We start from the raw sequence: 27,612 nt of genomic DNA, 5'->3' as shown, positions 1-27,612 counted from the left end.
GGAGGGACAGAATTGCTGGTGAAAGCCATTGTTCCTTTGTTGAGTGGAAGAAGATATGAGTTTCTCTCTCTCTCTCTCTCTCTCTCTCTCTCTCTCTCTCTCTCTCTCTCTCATTTTTATTTTTTCTATTCCTTTTTATATCTCAGTCTCCATCATCCTGCCTTGATGATTCTCTGAGACCCTGTTCCACCCAACTTGCAGGCCAACCCAAGCCACTAAGCCCCTTCCAGTGCCATATCCATATAAATGGCCTATCTTGTCTTATGCTGCAGACTTTTTAAAAATTTCTTAAAAGTTCACAAACACCAAACAAGCAGCATCTGGCCTCAGCATACCCTGTACCTCTTGCTAAGTGGTCCCACCACAGCACTAGTGGCATCTGACTTCAATTCACCCCAATTAATTCAATAAAAGAAAATTCACAGATTAGCCTTTCCCAGGCACTTACAAACCCAGTACAACTAACCATCTACTAGTACAGATCACTTTGTATTTCCTATCAAGTAGCCCTGGGGAAAGCCACAGGCAGCAACTGATGTTGGCCTGCACCAGAGCCCTTTCCAAGAGGCCTCAGAACCAACACACATAGTGGCCAGTTTCAGACCACACCAGAGCACCATCCAACCACCTCCACAAAATGACACATGAGAAGGACAGATTCAGAATGCAACGGAGCCCTTCTAAAGAGAATCCTGCTCTAACGTGTCAGTTCCTGCACACAGCTCCACCACTGTAGTCACGGCCAGTTCTCACAACCAATCAGCCTGAGGATATGTCTCTCCCACTGATGTGCCAACAACAAATAAGGATCAGCTATAAGGCCCAGACAACTCACACAAAAGACAAACTTGTAACACCTGGCTCAGGTGACCAGAGAGACTGTGACACTCCACAAGACACCTATTACATAAAGTCATTCTACCAAGACTGGGAAACATAGTAGCTTTACCTAACACATAGACATAAACACAGGGTGACAGCCAACATAAGGAGTCAGAGAAACATGTCCCAAAAGAAAGAATAGAACAAAACTCCAGAGAAAGAACTGAGCAAAGTGGAGACAAGCAATCTACCAGATGCAGAGTTCAAATCACTGGTCATTATTATGCACAATGATCTCAGTGAGAACATCAACAAAGGTATAGGAAACATATAAATGGAGAATAAAAAACATAAAAAAGAATTTTGGAAATGAAGAATACAGTAATTGAAGTGGAGAATACATTACAGGGACTCAATAGATTAGATTATGTTGTTGAAGCAAAAGACTGAGAAATTTGTAAGATAAGGTAGCAGAAAACACACAAACAGGTGGGGGGAGAAAAAAAAGAAAGAAAGAAAGAAAGAAAGAAAGAAAGAAAGAAAGAAAGAAAGAAAGAAAGAAAGAAAGAAAGAAAGAAAGAAAGAAAGAAAGACTAAGAAATGAAGATAGTTTAATGGGCCTCTAGGCTAACTTCAAGCCTACCAACATTTGCATCATGAGGGTACCAAAAGGCAAAGTGAGAAGGAGCAAGTGATTAAAAATCTATTTGAAGAAATAATGATGAAAACTCTCCTAAACGGAAAAAGTTAATAGACAAATAAGCCCAGGAAGCACAGAGAATCCCAAACACGATGAACTCAAGGAGGCCCACATCAAGACACACCATAATTAAAATGCCAAAGGTTAAAGATAAATAGAGAATCTTAAGAGCAGCAAGAGAAAAGCAGTCAGTTAACTACAAGGGATCTCCCATGAGGCTGTCAGCTGATTTCTCAACAGAAACTTTGCAGACCAGAAGGGAGGGATAAGAAATATGCAAAGTGATGAAAAGGAAGGATTTACAATCAAGATTACCCAGCAAAGCTATAATTTAGAATTGAAGAATAGATAAAGAGCTTCCCAGACGTTAAAAAGCTAAAAGAGTTAATCACCACCAAACTGATACTATAAGAAACATTTAAGGGACTTGTTTAAGAACAAGAATAAAAATAAAAAATAAAATATGAATAATAAAATGGCATTAATGTTGAAATCTTTATTGTTGAGAGATTTACAGATGCCCCACCCCCCTTTTTCACCCTGCTTCCCCACCCCTGGTTCCTGCCCCACCCATGGCCTTCACCACCCTATTATCTGGCCTCATGAATATTAATTAGAATATTATCTGTGTCCATGAACAATACATATATGCATATAAGTTCTTTGGTTAATCTCTTCCTACCCCTTCTTCCTCCTTCCCTCTGAGATTTGTCATTCTGTTTCATGATTCCATGCCTCTGGTCCTATTTCATTCATTTTATTTTGTTCATTAGATTCCACATATGAGTGAAATCATGTAGTACTTGTCTTTCTCTAACTGGCTTATTTCACTAGCATAATCATCTCCAGGTCTCTCCATGCTGTCTCAAAAGTAACTAGGTCTTTTTTATAGCTGCATAGTATTCCATTGTGTAAATGTACCACAGCATTTTTATCCATTCATCTACTGATGGGCATTCAGGCAGAATTATTTTCTCTAAAAGGCATAAGATTATATATACAATAGGAATAAATTTTGCCAAACATGTTGATTTCAAACAGTATAACTGAACCTTCATTGACTAAAAACAATGAAAGCACAGTGTGCTATACCCATGACCTTAAAAATAATTATACACTTAGAGAAAACAATACTAGAAAACATAAAATAACATACTATCATATTTATATACTAGAGGCTCAGTGCACAGATTTGTGCAGTGGTGGGGTCCCTCAGCCTGACTTGCACCTTCTTACAATCTGGGACCCCTCGGGGGATGTTGGACTGCGAGGTTTTGGCCCGATCCCTGCAGGCCAGGTGGAGAGACCACACTGGTACACAAATCTATGCACTGGGCCTCTAGTATGCATATAAGATCTTTGGTTAATCTTTTCCCGCCCTTTCACCTCCCCTCTTCCCTCTGAGATTCATCAGTCTGTTCCATGTTTCCACACCTATGCATTGAGTTTCTACCTCCTGGTGGTCATTGCACATCATAACTACAGTAGAATGGTCAAGTGGTCAAATGGTCAGATGGTCACTTAGCTTATGTATATGTGTGTGTGTGTGTGTGTGTGTGTGTGTGTGTAATATTTTATATGCATAAAATTGTTTTATATGTATTGCGCATACAATATTTTATGAAAATTGTTTTGCAAAATGTTTCATAGATTTTTTTTTAATCAGCTTCACTTGTTACTCAATATGCACAGAGGCTAGAGATCATGGAAGACTGAGAAAACAGTTAAGCTTTCATTTCTAAGTTCTTGTCAATGGCATGAATATAAATCCATTTTGCTACTGATACCACTTCTCACAACTCTGACAGTATGCTGAGTTTGATAAAATTCCCTAGAAATTAAGCTGAATGGGAATTTTTGCCATAGTATTCTGTTAGTTTCCACTTAAAAAACAGATTCCTGTCTCAAAATCTTCCAGCCCATTCTTATGCCAGCATAAAGAAATATTTTTCATCAGTTCTTTCCCAGTTCAAAACCTTTCAGTGATTTCTCCCTGAACTTTTTTGGTCTGACAGGCTGTCTGTGATCTGAATTTAATCATTTTTTTTCCACTCTTATTTCCAAAATACTTATAAGCTAGTCTGTTCACGATGGAACATTTTAACCAAGAAAATTATTGTCAAAGAGATGAAAGACAGACAAAAAAGGCAAAGACATAAAAAGAATTGAAAACCAAAAACAAATAACCACCACTATAAACAAAACAAAACAATAACAACAACAAAAAAAAAAACCAGAAAGACACAGAAAAGAATCTAGAATTGTTAAGATATCTTGTCTTGAAGTGACAAAATATTCCTTGTCTTGGGTAGTAATCTCTTTATAAAGTTTTATGTAGAGTAAGCAAAAAACACCTACCCGAATAAACAGAACCATGATGCTATGAATTGAAGACACCTCCCCAAAATATCTTCTCTACTGCCCTAACTAACCTGCATCTACAAAATACATCTTGAACAAGTTACAAGAATATATCACTTTAGAAGATATCAGCAAAAGATATGGTGTTTGAATATGCTTAGTTAGTTGTGGAAATATGATATAATAATTATAATAGTATTATTGGGGACATAATTGATCTTTTTCTTACATTTAGGTGGCATGATCAGAGGAGGGTATGGTTGCTTGTGATCCTTTCCTCTGTTTTCTATGGAGTTACAAAGGATTAAGCAGAAAAGAGACTACTCTTTTTTTATTTCTTTATTAAGTTATTATATATGTATCCTTATTCCCCGTTGTCCTCCCACTCCACCCCCTACTCATGTCCTCACCCCCCTGTTTTCTGTGTCCATTGGTTAGACTTATATGCATGCATACAGTCCTTTGGTTGATCTCTGTTCCCTACCCTCATCCTCCACTACCTTCCTTCTGATTGATACTTCTCTGTCTCTGGATCTATTTTTGTTCATCAGTTTATGTTGTTCATTATATTCCACAAGTGAGTGAGATCATGTTATATTTATTTTTCTCTGACTGGCTTATTTCATTTAGCCTAATGCTCTCCAGTTTCATCCATGCTGTTGCAAATGGTAAGAATTCCTTCTTTTTTAATGCAGCATAATATTCCATTTAGTAGATGTACATATTTGCCAATGTTATCACCAATAGGTTTTAATTTCCAACATTTACAGGGAACTCACACAACTTAAGACAGAAGATAAACAGCCCAATCAAAAAAATGGGCAAAGGACCTAAATAGATACTTTTCAAAAGAAGACAAAAGAAAGGCCAAGAGGCGTATGAAAACTTGCTCAAAGTCACTAATTATCTGAGAGATGCAAATCAAAACTACAATGCAGTACCATCTCACACCTGTCAGAATGGCAATCATCAACAAATTAACAGACAACAATGCTGGCAAGGATGTGGAGAAAAAGGAACCCTTGTGCACTGCAGGTGAGAATGCAGACTGTTGCAGCCACTGTGAAGAACAGTATGGCATTTTCTCAACAAACTAAAAATGGAATTACCATTTAACCCAGTGATCCTACTTCTAGGAATATATCCTAAGAAATTAGAAACACCAATCAGAAAGGATATATGCACCCCTATGTTCATAGTGGCATAATTCATCCTAGCTAAGATTTGGAATCAGTGTCCAACAGCATATGAGTGAATTAAAAAACTGTGGTACATCTACTCTTTTTTATTGAATTTATTGGTTTGATATTGGATAATAAAAGTATATAGGTTTTGGGTGTACCACTCTATAATATATCATCTGAATATTGTAGTGTGTGTCCAACACCCCAAGTCAACTCTCCTTTTATCACCATTCATTCCCCCTCTATCTTCTCCTACCTTCCCCTACCTCCCTTCTTCTTTGGTAATCACCATGCTGTTATCTGTGAGGTTTAATCCTTAAGAACCTTAAGAAAAAGCCATTTTTCTACATTAGCCTTACTTACGCCTTTGCTCTTTTGGTTTTAAACACTTATTTGCTGCTTAATTCAGTAGGACCAATTTTACATTGTGGACTCGCCTTATCCCAAATTCATGAATGGGCCTCGATTTGTTTTTATTTTCTAAAACTGACAGTTAATGCTACTCTATTTTTTCTTAAACATCACTTATAGTAAGCAACTGAATAGTTGTGTTTGTTTCTTGTTATCTTTTAATCCTGACCTTAATTTAGGGGAATCTATATTAAAGGATACAAATTCTTAGTTCTTAGCCTGAAAGCACAGAGAAACTACCCAATCCTGTATAATTAAAGTCTAATATGCAAATTGTCCCCCTGATCAGGAGTTTGAATGGGAGTTTGACTAGGGTACAGAGCCAGCCAACTGCCCAAAGTCCTTCCCCCAGGCCGGCCCTGGCCCCACCTGATTGGCCCACATCAGGGCAGGCCGGTTGGACCCCACTCATGCATGAATTCACGCACTGGGCCTCTAGTTTACTCAAATAAAAGCAATTGGCCAATCCACCTTTAGGAAGTGGCATGAGCAATGTATCCCCAGCTGTTTTCTCAGACCAGAGTTCCGAGGGAATAGAACATGGGAGGGAAAAAGGCTGATGGGAGAAAGTAAGTGGGAAAGATAAGGAACACAAGTTATTGCCGAAGCCCTCAAACTGTTATGTCTGGTGACCGGGTGTGGGAGGTGGTGGTGGTTGATAGGGTGCATCAGCATATGAGGAGATGGGAACCCAGCAAAGCTGTAAGAGTGTTCCAAAAAGAATGGTGAACCAAAGAACAACACCTATTTTATAGTTTTGCCATGGGATGACCTTATCCATAAAGTCTGATGACAATAATGGTAGTACACAGGTGAGTAAACAGTAATTGTAAGCTCAGGTGGGGAGTTGCAAACCTCTTACCTTTCATGAAAGGTTCTTGTGCTTTTCTCCCTCTATGAAGTCAGTAAAATTGACCTATTCAGGGCTTTTCTAACTTTAACAAGTATGATTTAGTCACACTGTTCTGAATTCTTATTTTTTCCCATACATCATCCGTCATCTTGGGGAGAAGAAAAGAATGGAACAGTTAAATTGGAAAGGCTTTATTCTTAACTGCTTCCTATAGTCTCCTCTCATCATTAAAGAATACCCACCTCCCTGCCAAGCCATGGGAACAAAATGAAGCAGATATGTGTCTCCCGGCCCCTCTGGATATTAGGGATCGATTGAGCAAAGTGATTTTGGGGGCAGTATTATACCTTTGTTTTTGGGTGTATGTGTTTCTTTTCATAAAAGGTTTGTTTTTTCTCTCTGTGCTGTGAAAGTGTTCTAACAGTAGTCATTAAAAATATCTACATACCTAATAAATATCTAACTGATAGATGGCTAGGTATTTTTATTATTGAAAATATCTCATTTCCTTTGTATCACACTTTAATTCCCTCCCCAAAGGCAGATAAGCGGTGACATGCCAGAGGGGAGGGAGGGCAGGGCCTGGAGGCTGCCTGGTGAGGAACAGTGCTCTATCACCAATGGGGTTAGAATTGCCTGGTTCTAAGAAAAAGCAGGCTGATTTTTGCTTGGTTTTATTTTTATTTTTTTTTCAATTCTCCATAGACAGTGTACCTCCTTACAATCTATACCTAGGGCAGATCAGCCCCTGCACCACTCTCCTTGCTCTGCCATGGGCATTTAGGAGAACAGAAAAGACATGCATGTTGAGCCCCCCAAAACCTTTATACAAACATGAAAAGATAGTTCTGTTAATATAGGATGTAGAGCTATATGCCTATAAACAAATTCTTCTTTAATTGTGACCTTCCAGTTCTCCCTGAGAAAATATGTGATGCATGGACAAATAGATATCTTTTAGTTGTAACTATGCAGACATTCATGGTTTAGTCCACAGTTAACAATTCTTATCCCCATACAAATATGGGAGTGAGAAAGGAGGGCGATAAAATGAAGGATAGCAGCTGGATAAACTACTCCCAGCTCCTCACATAAATATTGTCATTTTTTTCCTCTCATTGCCTCATTTTCCTTAGTGGTAAACTGAGGCTAACGAGAATGCCTCCCTCAGAGCGTTCCTGAGGGATGCAATGAAATGATGCACAGGAAGGCTCAATCCAGCACAAGTCCGTGCCCAGCAATCACCAGCTATTAGGACTGTATGGAATATCCCTTTATTACAGTGAATTGGCTATGTTTCTATATGCTCCACTTCTCTGTCACCTCATTTCCTCACACGCGCGTATTCCTCAGGCAGAGGTGGGACAGGTGCAAATGTGCCTTCCTGCGGAGGCTGTGTGGTACCGGACCTCACTGCTGCATACGGAAGACAGCATGTTCTGTGGGCCACGCATTTCGAAGTTTCACAAATATTCACTAATACCACCTTCCCCACAGCCTTATGAGGATGAGGAAACTGAAACCCAGACACAAGCTCAAGGGTACTGGTAAATAGTTTTTGAAGACAAGTTGGTTTTATAAAGTGGGCACCTCTGTTCTTTAGTTACCTGTGGTACCTGTTTTGCTGTTCTGGTTGTAAGAAGGGCTGCTGAGTTCTTCTTTCCTAAGTGTAAGAAGCACCATTATTGAATGTAAATTAGGGGGCATTACTCATTGATTAGATTCTCCTCTGTCTTACGGCAGACCGCCATTTTCTTTACTGAGCCTTTCCTTGTGAGACTTCCTCCAGATCGCAGCTCCAGTGTCCTAGAGAGAAAAGCAAAATGAGAGCAGAACTCTCTTTAGTATTTATGAACTAAACTTCAAAAGAAAGCCTGCCCCCAGAGAGTATGGTAATACAGCGATGTCTTGCATCGGGGATCTATTTACCTTCTCCAGGCTCCCGCTCTCCTGCTTTCAGTTCAGAGCACATTGCTCCTTTTTATGTTACCTCCTGCATGGCTCCTGCACCTTTAGTGCCAACGAACATGAGAGGATTTTATATCAAGAGCAACTGTAATAGAATTCAATCATGTTGTTGACAGCAAAGGGCCAGCAACCTTAATGATAATGCTACAATAGAGAGCCCTGGAAATGGCATAAGTAGGTAAAATACTGCAAATTGAAGGTGCCTTATGCCTGTAATATACACTTTAATAGCTATTCAAAGCCAGGCACCATAAAAATATGTCCAGCATCTCTGAGGCATTAAATATCAAGCAAATCTCTGACAAAAATACAAAACCCCAAGGATACTATTATATTAAAACCCCATCTGTTAGAAAATGGGTTTATATTGTATTAAGAACTGTTTAAGAAATCAACAGTGAAACAAAAGAAACATTAATATACAAATTATTAGACCATCAAATTTTTGAACAAATGAAACTTTATGACACATTATTTCATCTTTCTGGATAATATGGGTACACTGGCACTCTGCGTTTACATGGATATCTATATCTATATCTATATCTATATCTATATCTATAACTATATCTATATTCTGGTAAATACTTTAGGTGACTAAGAGTCTGATATGACCCTAATATCAGGTTGACCAGGAAGCTATTTCATGTAGGTTTTCTACATAATTTTTAGGGACTGATCTGTTCATTAAATAATACCTTTAATGTTTATTACAACTTTCCCTAAAGAATATTGGGAATGTTAATTCATCAGCCTCCACAATACCCTTTGTAATAACATGAAAAATAATATTCATAACACTTTGAGCTTGTATAATCCTTTTTCTCTGAAAATCCATTAAGGCATCATAAACATTAATAACACGAACAAAAGTCCTAGTAATACGTACTAGCTGGGTCTCAAACAGCACAGATGCCTAACCTCATTTTGTAGATGCTGAGATTTAGTCACAAATTGGCTGGGAAAATTGCCTCAAACTAAAGAAGCAGTCACCAGCTGAGCCAGCAGTAGAAATAAATGCTTTTTTGATTCTCATGTCCCCATTCCAGACACCGTCCTTTTTCCTATAGAAGTAAGAGGCATTCGATCTCCATCGTGAATGTGACCTTTCACATTCACAAAACGGTCTAGAACTCTCCACCTGGCCTACATCCATTATCCGCAGTATCAGGAACCTAGGTGTTCTCGTCAGATGTCTTTTTAGGTACAGACACAAACGTAGTAATGGCTGACTTCTCATGTTCCCAATCACACTGCTTGTATTAGATTTTGTAAATGCTTTAACAAGGTTAGGAATGGTTTGGTTCTCTTTCATCTCACCTACACTCAAGCCTTTATTGAATTCCAAACTTGCTGAAGCAGCAGACCAAAAAAAACCACAAAATAAAATAAAACAAAACAAAACAAAAACAACAACATCCAATTCATTAGATGATGCCACTAAATAAGAATTTTTTTCTACAAACTGTTGGTAAATATTTACCTTAAACTTGATTTCTGTTAAATCCAGCTTGTTGTCTGTCTAATATCTTTTATAGCAGGTAAAAATCGACTCAAAGCCGAGGAACTAGTTTCTTATCCAGGAATATATAGATCTTGACGACTTTTAGTATTTCTCCCTGAGAGCTGCTTTCATGAAAGGATGCGGAGCTTTTCCGCTTCACTTTTGAAGGGAGGTGATGCTTTGCTTCCCTTTCATGTTTGTCTGAAAGCACTTTCACCAGCCAGCCAGCCAGCAGCTGTGCTGCATGTGAACTTTTCTACAGCCTCTCCCAAACAAGGTGAAAAAAAAATCATTAGTAGTCCAGATTTCAATCTTCTGCACAGCTCAGGTAACAATACATGAGTAATTTACCGCCCTTCGCTTTGGCAAGCTGATGCCTAATGATTACCAGGGACAGGATAATGGTACCATAGTGATTACACTATGTTTTTCTAAGCACTTTCAAGGCCTTTGCTTTCAGACCTGCCCTAATGAAAAGAATGCTCTGAAATTGGGCCAGGCCTTTATTAAAAATGTTCTGACAGGCTCTGCTTAGATAAAATGTATTCACTTCTCAGATTTGAACCTTCTTCAGGGGATTTGGAAGGCATGGGCTCCCTAATAGATATGATTGTCTGAACACTTACGTAAGGAGGAAATGAGGTGTTGGTTAATTCCATAAGCCATTGGGAAGATTTATTTAAAGACGATATGATGATAACCCGTCTATAGACAGTGAACTGGCTTGGGAAACTATACAAGACAAGGAGACAGAAAATCATAAAAATCTGATCTTTATGTTACTGAGTTACTGTGTGATTTTATGAAAATTCATTAATATTTCTGAGTTTCTTGCTCACTCTGGGCAGTTAGCACAGCTGTCAATCACTAGGAGGGTAGATAAGAATACTTACAGAGTGTCTATTGACAGGAACCACTACATGGACATGCAGTGGTGGCTATCCTGGGTGCCTTTTCGGTTTTTATATGTAAGAAAACATGTTGGTTGCACTGAATCAGCCTCTAGTTCACCCTGCACACCACAGCCTGAGCTATCTTTCCGAAGCACAAAACTATGCAACACCATGACTGGAAAACCTTACCAGTGCCCAGTGTTTATCAGAGGGTGATTTACTTGATATTCACCTGGGAAAATTTATAAACATTGATTATTTTTGTCCTTCTGGTTCCATGTTGTATGGGAAGAGGAAGATAGGGAAATATTGGGTCGGCAACTAAGTAATTGCGGGTTTCACACATATATGGCTTCAGTTGAATTTTTAGGTTTGCAGAAGTAGTACAAATGTAAAACACATTTTGTTATTTGATAGTTGGCTATTCAGCTGTTAATCAGTAAAAAAAGTTTTTTGATCTGTTTTGTAGTTTTCGTTTGGCATTCGTTGAAAAATGGCAAATCAAAAGGAACATTTTCGTCATATTTTGCTTTTTTATTTCCGCAAAGGGAAAAACGCATCGCAAGCTCATAAAAAGTTATGTGCTGTTTATGGTGACGAAGCCTTAAAAGAACGTCAGTGTCAAAATTGGTTTGCCAAATTTCGTTCTGGTGATTTTTCACTCAAAGATGAAAAATGCTCTGGTCGTCCAGTTGAAGTTGATGACGCCCTAATCAAAGCAATAATTAATTCGGACTGTCACAGTACAACACGTGAGATTGCAGAGAAGCTTCATGTATCGCATACATGCATTGAAAATCACTTAAAACAACTTGGCTATGTTCAAAAACTCGATACATGGGTTCCTCACGAACTGAAAGAATCACAGTTAATGCAACACATTAGCAGCTGCGATTTGCTAAAGAAACATAATGAAAATGATCCATTTTTAAAACGACTGATAACTGGCTATGAAAAATGGGTTGTTTACAACAATATCAAGCGGAAAAGATCATGGAGCAGGCCAGGTGAACCAACTCAAATAACATCAAAAGCTGATATTCATCAAAAGAAGGTTTTGTTATCAGTTTGGTGGGATTACAAAGGAATTGTCTACTTTGAACTCTTACCACCCAACCGAACGATCAATTCTGATGTCTACATTGAACAACTAACGAAATTAAACTATGCAGTTGAAGAAAAGCGGCCCGAATTGACAAATCAAAAAGGTGTTGTATTCCATCATGACAATGCAAGGCCACACACATCTTTGGTCACTCGGCAAAAATTAATGGAGCTTGGTTGGGATGTTTTGCCACATCCACCATATAGTCCTGACCTTGCACCATCTGATTACTTTTTGTTTCGATCTTTACAAAACTCCTTGAATGGTAAAAATTTCAATAATGATGATGATGTCAAATCGTACCTGATTCAGTTTTTTGCTAATAAAAACCAGAAGTTTTTTGAACGTGGGATTATGATGCTGCCTGAAAGATGGCAAAAGGTCATTGATCAAAATGGGCAATACATTACAGAATAAAGTTATTTAGTTCCATGAAAAAATTGTCTTTGATTTTCTTGAAAAAATCCGCAATTACTTAGCTGCCGACCCATGTTGTATGGGAAGAGGAAGATAGGGAAATAGGTATACAGATAACAAATCTATATTTTTAAATAATGTTCCTCAAGCTATTTGGTAGATCAGATTTGGGAAATCAAACTCTTTGGAGAACTAAAGACTGTTATTTACTGGAGGAAACTATGAAACTATTGTATGAGTCCAGGCTTGGATAGAAGAATACAGAGATGCAAAAATACAAGGGATGAAGCAGACAGGAAGAGATCTGGATATTTCCTGGGATTTTGGATTAGTTGTAGGGGAGTAAAAAACAAAATAGGGGATGTAAAATGAAGTACACTCGTAGTAAGGTCTGATGTAGAAGGTGATGAATTTACTGTGCCCTAAGTTTGGGGCACATGCAAAAGAAGGTGATAATTAGTAGTCAGTTTGAGACAGAGCTCTGGAACAGGGAGAGGTTCTGAGTAAGATAAATTGCTTTGAAAGTCAGCAGTTGGGGTATGGATTGGACAACCTAAGAGGCATAACTGAGAATTGAACCTTGAGGAACTTTAGCATTAAAGGTGGGCAGGGGAGGGGGAACAAAGGAAAGATGACTAAACACAAGTGATCAGGGACTAGAAGAGAGGTGTCCCAGAAGCCTGGAGGTGTGCAGAACTGACAATGCCCCATGTTCTAGAGGGTTCAGCAGGATAAGAACTGAAAGCCTTACACTAGGTTGATGAAAGCCAATTTACTGATGTGTATTGGCAAATCTATTGTTGCATTGAGTTAGGAATGAATGGAGCTGGAAGCAATTTAAATTCTAACATATTCTTTAAAGCAGCTTGATTGTAAGGGGAAGAAAAAAGATATAACAATAGTAGTTAAAGGGCCAAAGGTGGGATTTTTAAAGTAGAAGAGCCTTTGATGTTTATATGCTAATACAAAAGCACAACTGAGAGAAGGAGACTGAGGAAAAAGAAGAGAAAAAGATGGAAAAGATGTCAAGGAGATGAGACAAGAAAAGATTCAGAGTACAAGAGTATACTTGGTGGTGGAAAGAAAGAGAAATGTCCCTTTCTCTATAGGCTTAAGGGAGGATGCAGTGTAGATAGAATTTTTATCTCATGTGCTTTGTGAGAATGACTAGAGAAAGGTTGAATAGGGCCTTGATAATAACAGTGAAATTTGTAGCAGCTTTGCTGCTTATTGAGAGAACAAGGTCGTAAGCTTCTAGGCAATATAATAATCCACTTACAGTCAAGGATTAAAAAATGTAAAATTCAAATCCCATTGGCTGAATGGTTTCCCTTTATAGTTCTCAGCAGAGTAAACACAATAGATTCAGAGTTGTTTTTTTCAGAGAGGATCGAAGAACAATAAAATAGAACCAGAAGGATGGTAAGAAGGTGGGAAGTTGGAAATTATGATTCTGAGTATTAGACTGAAAGTATAATCCCCACCAAAGTAAATTGGAGGTGAATTCCTGGAGTTAAAGAAATTGAGAAGTCAAACATGAATTGGTGTGGTTTATGAGGTCTAAAATTAAGGCTAAATATTATGTGCTGCCTTGATATCTGGCAAAACAGAAATTACCTCAATGGCCTAATCCCAGGCTTCCCCCGCGGTCCCCCCCCCCCACTTTGTTCTCACAAGTAAGATCCCCTAGCCAGATAACCCTTCTTATCACAGGGATCAGGTGCAGTTTCTGCTTACCCCTGAGAAGTGGGCTGCAGTTCCCTGCCATTCTGTAGAATTATTTAAGCAAGCCAATCATATCTCCCATGGAAACCAGGATCACTCACCCTATTGATACTATAAAGCCTGCCTCCACTACCCCTAGTTGTTCACTCTGTTCCCAGACACACTCCATGTGTCCTTGCCTGATGTGGGGTGTCCTCTTCTCCTGAGTGTGAGCGTCATTAGTATCATGCGAGCATTGCACAATCCCTGTTTGGCCACCCTCATAACTGTAGGGCCAGGTGAATAGGAGGGAATTAAAAATAGTTGGGTGTGTTGTTCACCCAGACATTGGTATTGCCCAGCATGATGTCAGTACTTGGGTAAGAGGGAAATGTGGTCAAGGGCCAAAGTTTTTTTTTTAATTTTTTAAATTTAGACACTAGTTAATTTTTTATTTCTTTTTTTAATTAGTGGCATTCTTTTTTAAAATTTTTTTATTAAATTATTATCTGTGTACATATTTTAACATTGCTCCCCCCTTCCCATACATACCCTCCCTCCCCAGTTTTGTGTCCATTGGTTATATTTATATGCATGCATACAAGTCCTTCGGTTGATCTCTTATATCCCCCACCTCTCCCTACCCTCCCTGCTATAATTTGACAGTCTGCTTGTTGCTTTACTGTCTCTATATCTATCTTTTGGTTCATCAGTTTATAATGTTCTTTATTAACTATAAATGAGTGAGGTCATGTGGTATTTCTCTTTCATTGACTGGCTTATTTCACTCAGCATGATGTTCTCCAATTCTATCCAGGTTGCTGCAAATGATGAGAATCCCTTCTTTTTTATGGCAGCATAGTATTCCATTGTGTAGATGTACCATAGTTTTTGGATCCAATCACCTGCTGACGGGCACCTAGGCTGTTTCCAAATTCTAGCTATTGTAGATTGTGCTGCTATGAACATAGGGGTGCATATATCCTTTCTGATTGGTGTTTCTAGTTTCTTGGGATATATTCCTAGGAGTGGGATTACTGGGTCAAATGGGAGTTCCCTTTTCAGTTTTTTGAGGAAACTCCATACTATTCTCCACAGTGGTTGCACCAGTCAAAGTTTTAATAAATGTTGGAAATCAGTTTTGAAGTGGGCAGAGCCTTAAAGATAAGAGCAGATGGAGAATGTCCAGATAACATGAACCATGTGCCTGCTGATCTTTCTAATCCTCGAGGAGATTTTAGGAGGTAGGGGGGGAAAAATGACCCATGTCTCAAGAGACAAATCTATGCCAGATATTATACTGGACACTAGTCATGATACATCATATAATTCTTCCCCAAACTAAACAGGATAGGTATTATTAACCTCCTTTTTTCCAAAGTGAGGGTTGAGGCCCATAGAGATAGGAACCCTGCCAAGTTTTCACAAAGACAAAGACTAGACTGGAACATTCATCTTTTAAGTCCCACTATTGTGCTGCTAGGACCCTTTCAATTCCTATCATTGAACATTTTAATTTGAGATTATGTTATGTTCAAAAGTTTATGCTAGACAATGAGGACACAAGACAACATTGAATACAAGAGCTCCTTGCCCTCAAAGAGCCTACAATATGATGAGAAATATTGTCATAGTCATTCCTATAGGAGAAGCAATGACTTATGTTCAAAGAATTTAAAAAACTGGCAATATGGATTATAAGTTATTTTCAAACCTAGTGTAATTCTTTTGCCAAACATGAGAAGAGGGATCACTTCTCCCAGTGAATATAGAAGCATCTATATTTAGTCTCTCTTTTGTTTTTGGATCTTGATCCAGCTCAGAGAGCTTAAAGCTGTGTTTGTTTCTCTTCTAAGAAGCCTAGCTGCAGGCATTATATGTGGTTCTTTAAGAGCATTATGATTTTTTATTATCCCTTTGTGACAGTTTTCTTGGAGTTATGCAAATGGTATGCCAAGTATAGTAGACTGAAATTTCTTCCATTTTATCTCTGTCCAAATAGAAGTTGCTTCATCTGCATATAACAGTTCCCTTTGCCACTCAGTTGTAGTAGAAAATTGGAAGTCCTTTGTATTTGCATTTCCTGGGGATACAGACAAGAGTAGATGCCAATAATGGATGTTATAATTTGCTTCCTTCTCTTTGCTGCCTATAAATCTTTGAATATTTTTCTACAATAGCAAGTAAAGAGATTCAGTAAGCATAATGGGGAGAGAGGAGATGCAAATCTCAGCAGTGGTGGTGGATTCCAGCTATGAATATTTCAGAAACAAGACACTCTCTTTAAATGAAACACTAATGGTTTTTAAGATGCTGCTAGGCCTGATGTGCTTTTGATTTCATTTAATAATACAAAGCTCCTGACTGCACAACACGAGATCTGGTTGGTAGATTCAAAAGAAAGTCTTTTCTCCTCTTCGAATTTCAAATGCTGGCTTTATTGTGGTGTCAATTCTTGTACCTACATGTTACACCAGAAACACACAGGTATGCACTAGACTATCTAAATAATTTATATTTGGTTTTAAAATGACACTTAGAGACCAAAAGTATCTGTCTCTCCCTTCCTTCCTCTCTGCCCCCACTCACACCCACACACACAAATATGCACCTCACCCAAACGTACCCACAAATACCTAGCCTTCAGTGTTTTCTTCCCTGAACTCTTTTCTAGTATGTTGTGACACAATAGAGTGATGGTGACTATCTGACCATCAATATGAAAGTGAAGATTTCAAAATGTAATGCTATTGATTAAATGTCAGTTTCCCCCCCTCGCCTCTTATTGTATATCCTACATTTAATAAATTAGGAGAATCCAAAATTATTCAAACTCTTCCTTTTCTAATTCACTTTGGCTATTTTTCTACCTGTTTTACCTTAAATGTACATTTTATATACTAAACTAGAGGCCCAGTGCACAAAATTCATGCACAGTGAGGTCACTAGGCCTGACCGGTGATCAAAGTGCAAGCATCAGGTGTGGAAGAACAGGTCCCAGCTGACCTCTGGGTCCTGGGCAGCCCCCCCTGCCTGAGTTATGGTGCCTGAGTCCCCACGTGGAGATGTGGTGAGTGTGGCCAAATGCCGCAGGTTGGGGCACAGCGTGGGCCTTTGGGCTGCCTAGAGGCACTGTACAGAAGCTATGTGGGCAGCTCGCTCTCTCCAGGCCAGCCTCACAGATTGGCTCCTGCATAAACCCATGAGGAGCCGGATCAGCCCCTGCGATCCCAGCAGCTGTGCCATGGCTCATCCTGGAGAGACCACGTGGGTGTGGGGCAGACTCCTCATGGGCACTCAGCACCTGAACACAGGGGCTTCCCTGGTGCAGGAGCCCTGGTGTCCCCTGGAGAATAGCAGGGGTAATGAGAGGCAGATACCCTGCATTCTCACCACACCTTTGTCTCCATCACACCCACCGTCAGGTGGCTGGTGAGAGGTTGCCGCTCTCCGCCCAGCACCATTGGATGTTGGCCGCAGCCACCCACTCCCAGTTCCCCATCCCAGCTATCAGGGCCTGCCAGCTATGGGACGATCAGCTGAGTGATCAGGTCCCGCTCATACCTGTGTTGGCCTGGTGTCACCCACTCACCTGCTCCACTATACTGCTGTGGTCCCATTCTCATCAAGGGCCCATTGGGGCCTGCAGCGACTCTACTGCTGCCCACTGCCAGCACTGCATCGCCAATGCCCACCATGTTCCGTGCCGCCCGCTGGTGGTCAGTGCACATCATAGTAAGTGGTTGAACTCTTAGTCAAACTCCCAGTTGAGGGGACAATTTACATATTAGGCCTTTATTATATAGAATTGTTTATATTTCTGAAGCCCATAGCAAGACTACCTTGTTTTACACAATTATTTCTTTTTAAACATCAGTGAAAGCATACAGCCTTTCTATAAAGTGTCTATTATTATTCTAGTGAGATGTTTAAATACCTTAAGTAGTGCAAATATTGTAAACTAACCCCAGAATACCTCATTAACTAGCTATATTCAGGGAGAATGGGCAGGCTATTGTGCTTAAAGAAAATAACCCAAGAAGAAAAAATACTAAATAAAAATTGACACCTACTAGATGAGCTTACTCTGAGTTCAAGAGGGCTGAAATTAAGCATATTTGACTCTAACCACAAGTCTCCAAACTGAACTCAGTGAACTTGTTGCCTGAATTGTTCTTTACCCTCTAATGTGGCTACCTCATTCTCAGCCTAATGATCTCTTTTCCTACAAGCCGTGTCATCCATGTGACAAAATCTTTTCTCAGTCCTCAGCAAAAGTGTTTCATTCCTCCTATAGTAGAGCTGCTGGTGCCCAGCCCAGATCCATTTTAGCTAGACAGTGTCCCCACCCTGCAGTTGCTACAATGGTTGGCTGCTCCCAGCTCCTATATGGATGGACAGCCTCTTTACCCGAGGATTGCCTCCTACCAACAGGAGCCTCCTCACTCAGAAATGTCTGAAATGCCATTCTCTGTCCTGAGAGCTGGCTAATATGAGGCAACAAGGTCACCTGTTGCCTCAAGGTTGGAATGATTTAGTGTGCCATTCATGGAAGTCATTACAGGATCCCTGAGGCTAGACTTCTGTAGTATCTCTGCTTAGCTTCACCCCCAGCCCTAATCTGTTTTCCTCTCTAACAAGGTTTCTGAGAGAACCTCTCTTTCTGGCTCTGCTGTTCGAAAACTCAACCTAAGATAGTTGGGTACCAGGAATGATCCTAGAAAGTAGTCCTAAAAATGGAGACCAACCAAACAGTAACAAAGACTTCATTACTGTTGATCGGGAGAGTATTGATTGTCTGGACCTGCTGTAGCCATACAACTGCTGAGAAATCCACCACTGGTATCTTGGATGAGATACAGATGGATGTAGTTTGTGTAATGTTTCTGATGGTTAAGAGTTTCAGGGTAAATAATAACTGTAAGGACTGTGGTATTTGGAAGCTGTTACTAAGGACCATTAATGCCGTAAAGAGAGAAAATACAGGCTCTGATTCAGTTGCCAATTTAAACAAACCAGGCTTCTTTGGCTGCAGTTGAGAGCCTCATCTCATTGCCAACGTGCAGACAGAGCTGGCAACCGGGCACAAGACTTAACTGTAATCCTTTCACCCTGGAAAGGGAAACTATTTGATCTGATTGCAATTAACTTGCATTCTGGATATGAGTTTGCATCTCCTGTTCACAGTGCCTCTACCACTGCCTGCCATGATTCAAGGATATAATTCACTAGCATGAGATCCTGTATACTATTTTTGCAAACCAAGACCCATTTTATGGCAAATGAGGTGTACTGCTCCTATAATATACTACTACCTCATTCTGAAGCTGGAGTCTCACCGGGCATTAGAATGGTCTCTTGAAGGTGCATCTGAAGCTTGAAGATGACATCCTGTAAGGATATGGAGTACATGGTGTCATGTCCCTAATGAAAGGAGTTTTTAGGGGTAAAATAGGCAGGTTTAGGGAATTTTAGAAATAAAGAAGATCCATGGGGGAGAACTACAAAGGTGAGGGCTTGGAGCTGCCAAAAAACAGACGTTCACAGAGAGCAAAAGGAGCCACACTAAGGGGAAAAGAAGACATCCATTCATAGAAGATAGGGAAGAGCCACAGGGTGTGGGGAGAAAGAGTAAACAAGCTTTCACAGGGGACAGAGAAATGCTGAAAAATGGGAGAAAGAGGAAAACAGGTTTTCATAGGAGATAGAGAATTCTACCACTGAAAGGGGAGAAAAAAGGATGGGCACCACATGGGTTTTAAGCTTTGAAGTTGATATTCTACCAATTAAAAGGCAACATCAAGAGACAAAGAACTAGGGCCTTTACAAACCTTAGGGAAGAAAGGGGCTTAGTGGGTTATCCCCTTTAAGACATCCTCTCCACGTGGGAGTCTGTACTTGTTTCCAATAAATTTCCACCTGTTTTTTGTACCACCTTTTGTCCATAGCTTCGTTCTTCTAATCCACCTGGGAAAGAAATCAACTTTGCATCCTACTCAGAAAAAAAATCACACACACAAAAATCAACAACACTCAACTCACTAACAGGTAGAATATGTGGATCTGGTAATCAAAGTATAAAAATGCAAGTCACTACCATAACTGACAATAACCCATTTGGAGGATGTGTGCTTCCAAACCCCACATAGTTACACTGTGTGGGTTTCGAGATTTCAAAGAGAAGGAAGGCTCTTTAGGTTTTCCACTGAAATTAAACTTACAGCTACCATTGTTCGTTTTGGGCTCCTTGTACCAATAGATGAACAAGAAATAAGAGAAATTACCATGCTGGCAGGGGTTATTGAACTCTGATAACCAACAGGAAATAAGACTTGTTGCATATTAGGATAGGGAGAAATATTTTTGGCATGCAAATGACCACATGAACCATCTCTTGGTATCTTCACCTCCATTTTAATTGTAAATGAGTAAATGGTGAACACAGAACTATAGCAAACATGACTGAGTATGGTCAAGGTAACCGTAGATTCAGATCAACAAAAGTGCTAGACAAGACAGAGAGGAATCTAGAATGTGTGGAGAGGGAAGGAAGATGATGAGTACTGGTGTAGTAGGGATTGCAGTTGTTTCAATAACTCTCCTCATATAAGTTTCCCCAGAAATTCTGGCCAACCAGAATTTGTTTCTGGAGAAATAAGTTATACGATGATGATGATGTGCACTTGATGTGAGAAGCAGGTGGATCTGAGCAGCTGAAAATGGTGGGATGCAGTAGGCACAGATCCTACATAATTTGGCTAAAGCACCCCTCCCCCAGCTTCTGTGAGTAATGACAGCTAACAGCCTACAGTGATATTCCTGAAAGTTGTCCCTGGCCAACAGAAGCCTCTTTATTTGAAAATACCCAGGAACTTATGCCTAGGAACTCTTCCCTGGGCCAACCGGGAGACTGTGACTATTGATATAAGAACATGATTTTTACTTCAAGATGGTACAACTTGATGATGCCATTCATGACCCAGAGCTTCTCAGAAAGAAGCTTAACTTCTATTGAACTTACATTGCTGCATCTTGCTTTCCTCATAGTATTTTAGGTTTCACTTGAATACACACCCCCAATAAATCACTTGCACAAGAATCCTTGTGTCTTAGGCACTGCTTTGAAAAAAAAAGAAAAACACCCTAAAAAATTCTCCTCTGTGTTCATAGCTCCCTTTTTCACTTTGTATTAAATACCTCTTATCATATCATTTAATACTTTGCATTTGTCTTCATTACTAACTATGAGCTCCAGGAGAAATCTTTCTCTATAACAATTCTTGACACAAACTATATAAAAGCATATTGAATGAACTGAACAAATAAAGGAACAAATAAGTAAGCAGTCATTATTGTTGTAGGGTTTTTCCAATCTGGACTAGACCATGTTTGACTCTTGTTATTTAGTTAGAAAAAAAAAATTTTTTTAAGATACTACAATAGTTCAATGGTTTCAATGCATGAAATTCTCAATCAAATGTAATTTCCAAGTAATATTTAGGCATTCCTCTTTTCATCTCTGCACCTGAAGGTGGCAAAATTCAATGAATCAAATTGTACTAATCTCAGAAATTGCTAATGCTCACTCTGTGATGAGAATAAGACACCTATATTTCTACAGCATAAAGAAAACTCTCTAGTGTAAAAAAAATCTGTTTTATAATTTATTCTAATGGTAAAATCCCACTAGTCTTTTTCCTATTAGGAAAATCCCATTAGATTTCTTTTGTTTTATTTAGAATATCATGATTTCTAACTTCCAATATAGTTTAGACATACATATCAAAATGAGCAAACAGTTCTAAACAAAGATTTGAAAATTTAATTTATTTTTTCTCTGTGTAGATTTATATATGTCTTTATTGGGAAAATCTCAGAGAACTTGGTTAGCAAAGCTCTTTATATGGTATAGTTCCATTTGTTCTTCAGATTCACTTCTTATTTTCCCACCCTTCTCTATGACGGAGGAATCTGACCTGTATGGACTACATTAATGGTAGAATTTTATTATTATTAGTGAGGCTAAGTATTTTTTCACATATTTATTGGATATATGTATTTTCTTGATAATCTGTTTATTATTTTATTCCATAAGGATGTTTATCTTTTCAAAATAATTTATAGGTGCTGGAGTGTTTTCTGCATGTACCATGGCTCAAGGACTCTGGAAAAGGGTCTATGCATAAATTAATAATCTAGACATGAAATATAAATTTGGAAGGCATGGGGGAAAGCCATACAAAAACTCAGTTCTAGTGATTAAGCTCTCAGAATCTCCAGACCCATGGCTTTTTATTTCCACATTCTTCCCTATAACAAAGCAGATATACATATCAAAGGTAAAGGTTGGTAAACAGTAAAAGATTATCAGGTGTGGGGACCTGCCCTTAGCTGTCTGGCAGCAGGCAATAATATGTAGATCTTCAGCTCTCCTGAAGCCACAAGGTTAATAAACCTTTTGATGAACTTCTTGCATTTATGATCTGCTAGAATTAGCCTCCAGCATGTTCCCCTTCTTTGATTTAATAAATTTAATAAGAATGTATGTCATTTGCAGAACTCATTTGCAGAGCTCAGATCCTTTTAAGATTTTCAAATTCAATGGAAGGGATAGTTCTTTCATGTCCTTTTTAATTGCTTCTAGGCATCAATGGGATCAGTCTGTAGTAAGCTCTTTTCTGGGCCTACAGTTCTTTTAGTCCCCTTTCCAATCACTGTCTCTTGTGATATGACAGCAATGATATTCTAGTTCTGGATGGTGGACAAACAGTGATCAATGGCAATGCAGGTTCGATCTTCTTTGGCTTTGTCCTAGGCAACCTATAGCAATGCATAACTGCTGACTGCTAGCATAGCAAAGCATCTTCACCATGCTCCATCTCTGGGCTGTTTCATCAGTGTGTTGCTTGGGGCCACTGCTATCTGTGGCTGGAGTAGTCTGGTTAGTTCCTTACTCAGATCCATTGTTGCAGGAATCCACACAGTGTGGGAAGAGTTTTCTGAAAATAAATAAGCATATTTTCAACCAAAGGTTAATAAAGGAATCCTTTCTATAAACTAGACTTGGGATCCTTTCATTCTGCCAAACCATTTTCCTTTGGCTTATTGTGACATCATGTGTGTCTTGCCATCAGCATTATAAGTGAAAAAATTTTTAAAGTAAAAATTTAAGTAATTAAAGGAGATTACTCCACTATCCTCTCTTTTTTGTTTTAAATAATATTAAGAGGAAATCTTTGGAAATCTTGCATTGCAGTCTTGATAGTTTTTTAATTCAATTCTTTGCACAGAAATATGACTGTGCATTATATGCAGCTTTACTATGAGATGAACCATCAGTAAATAATTAGTTAACACTCCAAGAATAGTTTCCTGCCTAGTACAATACAAGGTTCCCTAGTACAAGGTTCCCTTGATTATTCACTTACTTCAATTTGCCAGTTTAAATTAGTCTGAAATAAGGCTTATTTTCTAACTTCATTTGTTCTTGGCTATTTCTTCTATCAGTCTTTGAGTATACCTCCTGATGTTTTGTGGATTACATAAGCTTTGTTGAGGAAGGCAAAAACACAAATTCTTTATTTTTCTTTTTGAGGCCTAAGGTATTAACTTTTAATTACAGCTTTCCAGACATTTGGAGAAACCCTCCCCTTTTTTCCCCCCCCTCTAGGGTATTTTCTACACTTAGAAAGTTTTTTTTAAAAACCTTTTTTCTTTCTTTTCAGATGCTGGCTGATACTGCTGCCTACATTTTTAGTGCCTCTCTTTTATTTATGGTGACTGATTAATCATTAGATTTAATGCTTGAATAATAACCTTCAGTTTACTCTGTAAATGTTAGTGGAGGAGATTTAAAAATTTTAAAATTTCTCCTTTTATTAAGCTTAAGATTTATTTTTAAACAAAATTCTTTTTGGTTAGCACTCATTTGCATACACAGAGGGATTGTGGGAGGTCTCAGTAACTTTTCAGAGGACTTTACTAGAATCCAATTGTTTATTAAAATATTTGCTTCTCATATAACCAAAATTGTATAAGATCTTGATTATATTTTTAAAAACTAATTTAAGTAATTACAGTAGACATCTCTTATTTATAAAGTAAAGTAAGAAGACTTATACATTTGATCTATTCCATTCTTTCTCCTAGCCTATTTAAAATGCAGGCTGCCCAAGGCTTTTGTTTTTTAAAATTCTCTTGTTGAATCTTAAGAAATATTTAGCAACTTTGTCTTGCCCTCCTTAAAAACCTTTATAATATTTAAAATATATGTATATAAATAAAATATATTTATTAATTTTTATTTGATAAAGCTTTCCACATGATTTCAAGTATATTAAATAGGTTAAATTAAAAAATATTTATTTTAAGAAGAGGGAATAAATTCTTTAATCACTCCAGGGCCTGTGAAATGTTTCATAGTTATCCCTAGATTAAAGTCTTGAAATTTAACTTGGAAAGATTATCATATATACTTTTTATAATTATTCTAAGAGATATCAATTAAATTTAAACTGGTTTTTATATTAAAAATTTGGTTGAGACCACAGAATTAATCCTCTTTATGAATTAGACCATATTATATTTTAGGTTGAAATTTTACCACTCTTGGTACATCAATATATTTTAAAGTACTAATTTTTCCAGAGAAAATATAAGAATTATTTTCTCAAAAATAAATTTATATAATTTATATATTTTGTTATTACAACTATATAATTTCCCCCTGTGGGAAGCACTGAATACCAGGAGGCAGCTCCTGCATTGAGTGTCTGCTCCCTGGTGTTTAGAGTTCATCATTGCGACTGGTTATTCCGCAGTTCAGTCTATTTGCATATTAGCCTTTTATTGTATAGGATCCTGCTAGAATCACTCTCAGTACCCAAATAATATTTACTCAAGTTTTCCTTGAGAAACAGAACCAAAGAAATATAGATGGAGATTAAAGAGGAGATGGAGGAATGGGGAGGGAGAGAGAGGGAGAGAGACAGAAAGACTATAATTAATTGGCAACTATGAACTCTGAAGGTAGCTATATCTCAGATTTTCAGGTGAATTAGCGAGCTGGAGACTCAGAAGAGCCAGTAATTTAGTTTCAATTTGAGTTTAAAGGTCTGAAAATCTGTAGAGCTGATAGTGTAATTCTAGTTCAAAGGTCAGTGGGCTTGAGACCCAAGAAGAGCTGATGTTTTAGTTTGAGTCCAAAGGCAGGAAAATAGCCAACATTTCAGTACTCAGGCTGTCAAGAAGAGCTCTCTTACTCATGGGAGAGTCAGGCCTTGAATGATTGAATAATACCCATCTACTTTAGGGAGTGTGGAGAGCTACTGCAGCCAACAATGTCATGAACGTGCACCAAGAAATGTGGGAGGCCAATGGACCTTAAATGCTAGCAGGGCTTACCCTAGGCCCTGGTTGTTCATGTTGAGATAGCAGTGGCTCCAAGCAATTTTCTGACCTGATAGCCTCTAAGTAAATGTTTACTGAACCTTAGTGGTCTTTACTGACCTTTGAGACTATCTGTCTGCTACATGTTTGCTATGCTTTCCTGAGGGCAAGATGTGTATCTAAAACTGAATAAAATTGGACAAGGCCAGGACTCAATGTGTCTCTTCAGGAAAGAGGTTCCACCGGGCCCCCCAATACCTTCTAAATTCATATTTCTAGTGTAGCATCTTCATTTGTGTGTCAGCTCCTCCTTCAGATCCTGGCCCTCACCATGCATGAGAGAGAAACATTGTAATTGGCATCCGAACAGGGACTTGAAGAGAAGATTCACCTGAGCGAAATACAAAGTGAAAAAGGAAAAGTAGAAACTCACCAGGAAATGTGGAAACTCACCAGTGCCCAAAGCCCATGCCAGCTTCAGAGTCTTGAAAGTAAATGGATGGGATGCTTCTGGAATCAGCCAGGTTATAATGAGTAAAAGGCAAAAACATTATTGTAGACTTTTAGCTTGCATTCTCAAGGATAAAGGAATTAAAGTGTCAAAAGTATTCTCTTACAGTTTTTGCATATTATCATAGAGTATAATCCTTGGTTCCCTGAAGTTAGAACATTAGACCTTGATCTCTGGAAACAATTAGGTAGGAATTTAAGAAGAAATCAGGCTCAAGGAAAATGAGCTCCCTTGTCATCTTTAACTATGTGAGCTCTTGTTCAAGCTGTATATTGCCCACTTCATATTGAGGATCAAAAGCCTACAGAATTCCAGGAGGATTTATCACCACCCCTTCCTGCTCCTCTGCCTCCAGTGTGGGAAGACTCATCAACTAGAGAAAATGGAGCTAACAGTCTGTTTACAAAAGGACTCCTTAATGCTTTGTCTGAAAATTACCATATGACACCTTGGGACCATCAGATTTTAGGTAAAATGACTTTAGATGCCAATCAATGCTATGGAGAGCAGAACATAATAAGATCTATGAACAACAGGCTGAGCTCTGGGCCGCATCTGGCTGTAAGTCCCAGGCAATGTAAAACATCTGAAAGAATCATGAAAAGAACTCTGATCTATTATATCTTATCTATGTGTTATGCACGCTTGTCTGTTGATTATTGTTTTATCTGTGTTTTTTGTTTGTTTGGTTGGTTTAATTTCTTTATTGTTAGTCTATTAACCATGCCTTTAATTTATCTTCATAGAAAAGAAACAGTAGGTGGCCAGGCCATTACTAACACAATGTAGGGTGGGGGAAAGAAAATGAGAAAATTCCATAAGATAAAGGGAGGTAAATGTGATTAAAAAGGTCCCAGCCCATTGATACTAGGTCTCTTGGTGATCCTGTGGAATGTATGCTCACTCTCGGGAGTGTTATTGGGACTCTCATTTTTGTTTCCTAGTTCATCACTTAAAATTTAAATAAATGAGCCATTTCTCACAAACTGGGGGCTTGTCCAGGATCAGAGGAGATCAGTCTGGAGATGATCTGGGAGATGTCTGCAGTTGTGGAATGAAGAATCTTAAAAGGACTCAAGCCCTATAGATGGGATACACTTTTCAAGTTTTATTAAGAAAGCACAGAGGGGTAGATGTGGAAGCCACTGCATGCCAACACTGTCATGAGCAGGCACCAAGGAACATGAGAGTCCAATGGACCTTGAGCATTAGCAGGACTTACACTAGACACCGATTGCTCGTGTTGAGATAGTGGTGGCTCAAAGCAATTTTATGACTTGATAGCCTCCAAGTAAATGTTTCCTGGACCTTATTGGTCTTTACTGACCTTTGAGATTGTCTGTCTGCTACCTTCTTGATGTGCTTTACTGAGAGCAAGATGTGTATCTAAAACTGAATAAAAAGCAGATAAGGTCAGGACTTGGTGTGCCTCTTTAGGAAAGAGGTTCCACCTGGCCCCCTAATACCTTCTAAATTCATGTTTCTTGTATAGAATTTTCATTTATGTGTCGGCCCCTTCAGATCCTGAACCTCGCCATGTAGGTCCTGGCAAGGGAGGATGGTCTTTTTCACTCAGTATATTGATTTAAATATTCATCTCATCTGCAAACACCCTCACAGAAAGATCCAGGACAATGTTGATCAAATATCTGGAAACCTTGTGGCCAGTCAAGTTACCACATAAAATTAACCATCACATCAGACTTTCCCCAAATAAAAAGATCTTACAATTTTTAACTCTAAGTATTACCAATGTATATGTTATTTTTGTTTTGGTCTGATCTTGTTTTT

At 38.6% G+C, this 27,612-nt stretch overlaps 1 long non-coding RNA gene across 1 annotated transcript; it reads left to right on the top strand.

Annotated features, from left to right (window-relative positions):
* The first annotated feature begins 838 nt into the window (after window positions 1-838).
* Window positions 839-26,584, top strand: LOC118704849. The gene is made up of 3 exons (XR_004983532.2): window positions 839-1,121; window positions 10,906-10,908; window positions 26,573-26,584. It is a non-coding gene; the product is annotated as an uncharacterized LOC118704849 (long non-coding RNA).
* Window positions 26,585-27,612: the final 1,028 nt, after the last annotated feature.

This window comes from Pipistrellus kuhlii, unplaced genomic scaffold (assembly GCF_014108245.1).
Source record: "Pipistrellus kuhlii isolate mPipKuh1 unplaced genomic scaffold, mPipKuh1.p scaffold_m20_p_1, whole genome shotgun sequence".
NCBI classification, from domain to species: domain Eukaryota; kingdom Metazoa; phylum Chordata; class Mammalia; order Chiroptera; family Vespertilionidae; genus Pipistrellus; species Pipistrellus kuhlii.
This window is presented reverse-complemented; position numbering and strand designations above follow the sequence as displayed.